This window comes from Etheostoma spectabile, chromosome 10 (assembly GCF_008692095.1).
Source record: "Etheostoma spectabile isolate EspeVRDwgs_2016 chromosome 10, UIUC_Espe_1.0, whole genome shotgun sequence".
In the NCBI taxonomy this organism is placed as follows: domain Eukaryota; kingdom Metazoa; phylum Chordata; class Actinopteri; order Perciformes; family Percidae; genus Etheostoma; species Etheostoma spectabile.
Window position 1 is genome coordinate 3,076,026 of NC_045742.1, and position 7,975 is coordinate 3,084,000.

Genomic DNA, 7,975 nt, shown 5'->3' on the forward strand with positions numbered 1-7,975 from the left:
GAACATTTCTGTTCTCAACACTGTTTCTCGCTCTCTCACACACACACACACACACACACACACACACACACACACACACACACAGAGTTTCTGCTTCGTATTAATGAGCGGAGCCGCTGGCTGCTGTCAGGCCTCCATACACACCGTCACAACCAGACAGCAAGATAATCATTTTTCAACCTGCTGGCATAAGCATTAAAACTCTTGTCTAACCCATCCCCTCTCTCTCTCCTCTCTCATTGTCTACCTCTCTCGCCCTCACGCCTCTCTCTGTCTTTTTTCAGATCTCTGGTTCTTATCGGTCCAGAAGCTCCGGCAGTGTCGAACCACACTGGAGCCTCTTATTAAGTTGGCTGGCTGGCTGGCGGCGGTGGAGCTATCAGACACGCCATCGCTTTTTTTCATCGTGCTCACCGAGTGGCACGGCTCGAAGTGCTTTCAAGGAAGAATGATAAAGGAAGAAAAAAAAAAAAGTCACGTAGTTTCATCATCACTTCCTCAACTCTTCCTTCTGCGCCCGTTCATCAGCAAGCCTTTTCTGGTGGGACGGCCGCTCCCTTTCTTTGCTGAATCAGGACTTATTACACTTCTAATGTTAAAGAAAGGCATCAATCTTTAATCTTAAACTTTGGACAAAAGCTGACAGCGGCAGGTTTCGGGCTCGTCTCACAGGGAGTTGAGGGGCCGATTCCAACCCGTTCTTACCCCCGTCTCCTCAAATACTGATAAATAGTCTCTCAGCGTCAGATACCGATGCAAAAATCCCCCTTTAGCGTCTATATGGAACCGGGCAGAGTTGCAGCTCCACCGCGGCGCTGTAAGATGATGTAGTTTTAAGAGAGACAACGGTAGAGAGTAGTATGAAAGAGCAAAAATCAGCATAAGGAGACAGGTTGGGGGTGGTGGATGGGGGACTTTCACCCAGGAGACCGGGGTTCGAGTCCCGTTCTTGTCCCATGTGTCACTGAAAGGTACATTTAGTAAACCCATGCATGATCTATCCCTAACCCTAACTAAGTGGGTTTTATCCTGCACGCTGAATTTCGATGCAAAATCAGTCCCATAACGTCAAAAGGTCACGCCAAGAACAAAAAATAATACTAAAATAATAATAATACTGTCATACATGAATACTGTCTTTAACCCTTGTGTTGTCTTCCCGTCGACCTGCAACTGTGTGTTTTTCTGCGTCAGATTTTCAGCATTTTGATGTTTTTTTTCTACACTTTTCTCAACGTTTTTGTAGAGTTTTTTCCATTTTTTTCTCACATTCACCAACTTCTTTTGTCACAAGTTTTTGTCACCTTTGGCGATTTCTTTCCAATTTTGTTTGGTCACTTTTTTCAGCGTTAAAAATAAATAAAATGTTGAATTTTTCCTGCGTTTTTGGAGCTTTTTCCAACATTTGTCACTTTTTTCATTGTTCTTTGGTTATAGTTCTGCATATAATTCTTTTGAAAACTGGTTAATTTGACCCCGAGGACAACAGGACGGTTAAAGCCATATAACGTAAGCATTTAACCTGGGAGAACACAGGGGTTCCTAGTCTACCGCGGCCTCTATCTTTGCGTAGGGGTCCACTCTGGTGGTTTTTGATGGCAGGGAACGTCACTCCTGCACGTTGAATAAGGATGCAAAATCGGTCCCAACCCAGAGCGTCAAAAGGTCACGCCAAGAGTCCCGACCAAGCGTCAAATAATGCCAAAGGACTTGACCAAGCGCCATGTTTTGACACCATGGGAGTGAGTGTATTGCAGATTGCCTTGTTTTTCTACTGTTCTACTTGCAGTGTAATGCGAGATCTCATCCAGCTGTACTATCAGAAGATAGACACATGGAAAACATGAATCACAAATTGCTGTTCCGTCACAACATTTTCTTTCCATTTCCCGTGGGATTTCTCTAATGACTTCTGTTGCAAATTAGAACAAACGATTGCAGTGAAATTTCTATGATAAATAGACAGTCCTTCTCAATAGACTATCATTTATTTTCTGAGGTTGGTTATCTCAGACAACTGCCACTAAAAAGGTCCAAATCAACAGTCACATGTTTTGGGTCAAATTCTAGCCTGATTTGGGGTACAATGATTTTTTTCTTTTCGCCTTTTGTATCTTAGAGCTATCAGTTGGTAACTGGTGACATAAAGTAAAGATGTGGCATTAAATCTCAGGTTGGATTTGGGTCTGAAATATGGCAAGAAGTTGACCATTGATCATCCTCTTCCTAGTTAGTTTAGAGTAGTTGTTGGCTTTTATTTGACAAGTAACATCACTTTATGTACATTTTGAAGTTTAAAGATAAATATGCTGAAGAGAGAAAGGTATTTTGAAGTACTAAGTTTCATTCTGGGACAAGTTTTTTTACTGATTTTCTTCATAATGTCTAGTCTCTTGAAACTCAAAGAGCTTCTTTTTTAATGTTGTGAATGTTTCCGGCTGTTTAACATCCTGCTGGTTAGGGTTTTAACTTGATTTAGTGTCATTTGAATTTGAAGTACAACAGCAGCGTTGGTTACTGATCGGAGACGAAAGAACTGGAACATTAAACACACACCAGTCAAACCAAACCAACCCGCGGGGACGGAGAATAAAAATAGAAAAAAAAAATATTAATCACACACACACACACGCACACAGATACCGTGAGTCTGAAATAATTGCGTATGTGTTTATGAAATGTGTTTTATCAGATTTGACAGTGATTATTTCCCCCGCTGATTCCTTTTAAAACACAAAAAAACTAACTTTGTCCCTCTTCAGTCTCCTGTGATTTTATTCTCAAATGATCAGTTGAAGTATTTTTGTCATTTTTAATGAATAACAACATAGTTAGATGTTATTTCTTTTCTTTCCTGGACTATTTCAAGTGTTCAAGATGATAAATACTGGTTGATTTGTCCGAACTCAGCATGTTACTGTCAGTCTTTTTTAAATGCAGAGAGAGAAATTTAGCTGCAGACGAAAACAAAGCATTGAAAAAAATCCAGCATTTGTTTTGCTTCCCCTTTCCCCCCCCCCCTCCAACCCCCCATCTAACCCATGCAATTCCACTCAATGTCTTAATTTTTTTTAATCTGCCAAATCTGCTTTCATTACTGAGCTTCCTAACAGTAAAACCAGCATCCTAATGTCCATTTAAACGCCTTAAACACAGAAATAAGCAGCAAATTGTAGTTTGTTTGACTAAAATGACCACTGAGCCTCCAAATGTGGCAGCTTAAACATCACATAATGCAAATCTAAGTGATGAAATAAAGCGTGATAAATAAAGAAACACCTATTAACCCCCCGGGGACTCCATCAAAGTAGTAATTTCACCCTGAAATTATGAATCATTCCCTTTTAAATGACAAATTTACAAGCGCGATATACTTATTTCATTCTTTTAATTTAAAAGGGTATTCCTTCAAATTACCAAATTGATCTCAAATAGCTTAATTTGTTCCCCTTCTGCTGTGGAGGGCATGTTGAGATAAACACAGAACAGTGTTTTCTGCTAAACCTGAAGCATATCGATGTTATCGCAGCCTAAAATCTAATCCTGTCTCCATAGAAGTAAGAGCGGGGAATCGATGTTGATCCAGTGCATACTAAGTTTGTTCACTATAACTTCAATTTAGAAAAGTCCTGCATCCCATTCATAAAATTTTAAGGGTCCATGAGTAGATTTGGTAAAATATCCCATTTTTAATCCTTGAGTTGTCCTCTCGTCCAATTTGACCCTTTTTTATTTTTATCAACAGGAACTTGGCTTTCTTTCAACCAAATGGCCTAAAAAAAATCACATGGATGCCACACAATATTCTTCAGGTACACTTCATAATTACTTTCACCAAATTTTGGTGGTTTTATTGAATTTTATGGCATTTTAAAAAAGTGACCAAAACCTCGGGAAAAAAAACGACAGAAGAAGAGACAAAAAGTGCTGAAAAAAACAAGGAATTGTTTTTGTATACTGTGGTGAAAATTAGGCTATGAATTTTTAAAAAAGCGTAGAACAAACCCAAAAGATGATGGTTGATGGGAAGACAACACAAGGGTTAATTGAAACTGTTTTTGTCAAAACTGGCTGCCGGCGGCTCCCAGACCCAAAGCCGCCTACACATCGTCTCGGAAATGTTACAAAATTCGTTAGACCCAGAACACAGAGACACAAAATCCCCCGTAGTGGGGATTAAGTTCAGGTAGTTTAATGTTCTTTAGGAAGTATTCCAACACGGGTGAAGCCTGGTGGCAGATCTGCAAGGGGGATGGAAGACAGCTCGGAGGGGAGAGATGAATCTGCATGGAGAGTAAAAGTTAATACGGTAATCCACAAATGCAAAAGACTAGGCCTAAGAGCCAAGTTACCACAAAAGTTTATGTAAAGATGTGGCGCTGAAGAGGTGGTCAGGTTGGGATTAAATACTGCAGAGGTATGATGAGTCGATGGACCTAGACCTCTTTCTTCCTGGAACCCCCCCTTAGGCAATGACAGACAACCAGACAGACTGCTGAGGAAAGGGAGAAAACACAGGTTGGGGGAAATGCAACGGACCACAACAGGCAAAGCTGCAACGTAGATCGCAGGAAGGCAAAGCACAGCGCCGGGAAATGTTGTCGTTGCTTCTGGAATTGGTTGTGGCCATTCTCGCTCCCATCGCGTGAAATCCAGACGCTCGGTCAGGTGTCTTTGGTGTTGTTTTTGATGCTAAAAGTCTCCTTTAGCGTCATATCTAAAGGTGCTTTATTTAAACACACTGGGTCGGGACTATTGGTGTCACTGTTGATGCAGTTAGGTCAAGGAAAAGATGGTGGGAGGGTTTATAAATATTATATTTATGTGACACGCGGGACAAGAACTGGACAGTGGGGTTTAGGTAAAGACGAACGGGACAGTTGGGTTTAGGAAAAGAAGAATGGGACGGTTGGGTTTAGGTAAAGAAGAATGGGACGGTTGGGTTTAGGTAAAGAAGAATGGGACAGTTGGGTTTAGGTAAAGAAGAACAGGACAGTTGGGTTTAGGAAAACACCAATGGGACAGTTGGGTTTAGGAAAACATCAATGAGACAGTTGGGTTTAGGTATAGAAGAACGGGACGGTTGGGTTTAGGAAAAGAAGAATGGGACAGTTGGGTTTATGTAAAGACAAGTGGGACAGTTGGGTTTAGGAGAAGAAGAATGGGACAGTTGGGTTTAGGAAAACATCAATGGGACAGTTGGGTTTAGGTATAGAAGAACGGGACGGTTGGGTTTAGGAAAAGAAGAATGGGACGGTTGGGTTTAGGAAAAGAAGAATGGGACAGTTGGGTTTATGTAAAGACAAGTGGGACAGTTGGGTTTTGGAAAACATCAATGGGACAGTTGGGTTTAGGTAAAAAAGAACGGGATATGTGGGTTTAGGTATAGAAGGAGACAGTTGGGTTTAGGAAACGTAACAGGCGCGACACATCCTCCGGTCTCCTGGGTGAAGGTGTTGTTTGACCCATCCACCCCCCCTGTTGAAGCCGTATGTGACACTGACAGCCACTGACCTAGCGTCTGTGTAATACGTTCTGAGTTACAACAGGTTGGCCTTGAATGGTCAACGGCATCAAGGTCCAAGTTTGATCCAGGCTTTAATAACGCTCGGCTGTGATGTTTGGAACTTAGAAATTAAAGGATTGACCTGTTATATTGCCGTTGTATCTGTTCAACGCTCACAATCAATCCTGTTCCAATGCAACGTGAACGGCCTTCAACTTCTCGCCTCTGTTCAACTCGCACGCGCAAAAAAACAGCAGTGAAGGTCCACAGATGGAGCAGCAGAGGGTTAACTGTGTGACTCACTAACTCTGCAGCTACCTGTAGAAATGCACAACTGTATTAATGGATCTGCGGAGACCGAAACACTACCGCTCGTTCCAATTGCTCCACGCCGAATTAAACGGCCATGTTTCCACGGAGCATTAATGCATTCTAATGCATCTGTCAGGAAGTGGAGTCCAAAGATGTGCGACTGTTGACGCCTTGATAGCAAATAATTAAAACAACAACCTTGCCGTTTTTTTTTTTAATGATGAGCACTTTCTAGTTTATTACCAAGTATTGTTTGCCATTCATTTTTAATCAACTGATGCGGCTTCATCACTCTCCGGCAATGTTTTTTTTTCTTTCTTCGGCGCTCCCTGTGACGGTAATGGTCTTACACATCAACGCACAGCGGAAAATGAAAGGATGGGCGTTTGATTTAGGGAAAGTGATTCGGAAAATAGGTAAGATGGACAGAGGGCAACTAGACATGAATTGTCTTTGATTATCATTTTCATTATGATGTTCATTAAGTAGTTCAGGGGTGTTGTGGGGCTGCAGCTAACTTCTATTTTCTTTTGTTCCATTTTTTTTGTTGAAGATAATATTTTGGGGCATTTTTAGGCCTTTATTTATAGAGAAGAGATGAAGACATGAAAGTAGAGAGAAGGGGAATGACACACAGCAAAGGGCCACTCCGTTAAGGAGTTAACCTTTGAAAATGGGCGCGTGCTAGACCAGGTGAGCCACCCAGAGACTCTTCTCTTTTATTTCTGACTTAGAAATCAATTAAGACTAGACCTTGTAGGGTAAACATATCATAACATGAAACTTCCCCAGGACAATTTCTTTTTGTAGTACAATTAATCCAAAAATGTATATTAAAATAAGAAAAAGCATTATAAATACAAATTCACTCAACTTACTTCGTATGCTAAGCTTTTATACTCCCTAAATGTTCAAAATTGAATAGGTACCTCACCAAAACACAGTTATACATTAGACATTTATGACAATGAACTTTGCATTGCAAAATTTTGCAATGAAATTTGACCAACAATGCAGATGTTACAATAACCTCCAGGTTCCCATTGTTCAGGCTACTTGCACACTTTAAACACTTATTTTTAAGTATATAGTACGTATATAATATAGTGGCGATAACGCAAAAAGTCAATACACTGAAAGTACCCGGTCAAAAAGTTCAGTGAGGAGCGATGGACACTTAACCTGCGCCATCTTGACCACAAAGCGGAAAAGGGGAGGGATCAGGGACGTCGACCGGCAGCTGATTGGACGAACGCATCACACGGGTCTGGCGGCTCCCGGATTTCACAAACAAGCGTAACGGCGTCCAGATAGCGCCTGGTTCAGAATACGATCTCGGAATTTAAAAAATTAGTTCACCAAAACATTTTAAGCAAGAAAGAGGCCCAACAGTTGCTGAATCTGTCTGTTTTTTGGATCAACAAAGGTCAGTTTAATAGATTTTTTATCAGATTCTGAGGTTTCCTTTTGTGACAATGCTAACCATTGAAGGAGGGCACTATGGCAGTAAGTGGTCAGTGCACATTGGCAGTGTACTGACGGAGGTATGTAGAATGAGACACAGCCGATGTGTACCACTTGTATGTTGCATCTACTGTTGATGTATGTCCCGCTATAGATCCCCTCTCCCTCCCAGGAAAAGACAAACGTGGGTCTATGTTTGAGTCTTTGGTCTATGTTGGATTCTCTGTCCCGTCCTGATGTCTTTCACCTGTCCCTCGTTACAAGCCTATTGTCCTTGTGTGTATCAGTCTTGGGGTCTTTTGTTTCAGTGTCGGAAAGATGAATTTGTGCAATGAACGATACGATTTTGTCTTAAAACAGTCCCTCCAGAGAAAGGTGATCATGTGATCGCATAATTCAATGCATTTTTTCCAAATATGCCGCACTTTTGCCACATAAATTGTCAATTTCTGCGCAAAATAATGCAGGGCTTGCATGATTTCATAATCCCCGCATGCATTTTGGTACAAACAAGTCACATATATCTTACCAGAAAGTTGAAAAATTGCATTCCATCGCATTTTTTAAGAAAACGTGCCGCATAATCAAGGATTTTAGCAACAATCACTGTTAAAGGATGAAAAGAAAGAGAAACGTCCCGTGACCTGTGAACCAGAGCAGGTGACACACTGTGTTGATGGAAACAGAGAGTGT

The 7,975-nt window shown here is 41.2% G+C and overlaps 1 long non-coding RNA gene across 1 annotated transcript in view; it reads right to left on the reverse strand.

The window, feature by feature from the left end:
- Window positions 1-717: 717 nt before the first annotated feature.
- The window catches only part of LOC116696433 (uncharacterized), an 11,580-nt gene continuing 4,322 nt past the window's right edge, over window positions 718-7,975 (reverse strand). Inside the window, exons 2-3 of the long non-coding RNA XR_004333726.1 lie at window positions 6,011-6,016; window positions 718-914 (exon numbers count right to left, since the gene is read on the reverse strand). This is a non-coding gene — a long non-coding RNA (uncharacterized LOC116696433). The remainder of the gene's footprint in view (window positions 915-6,010; window positions 6,017-7,975) is intronic.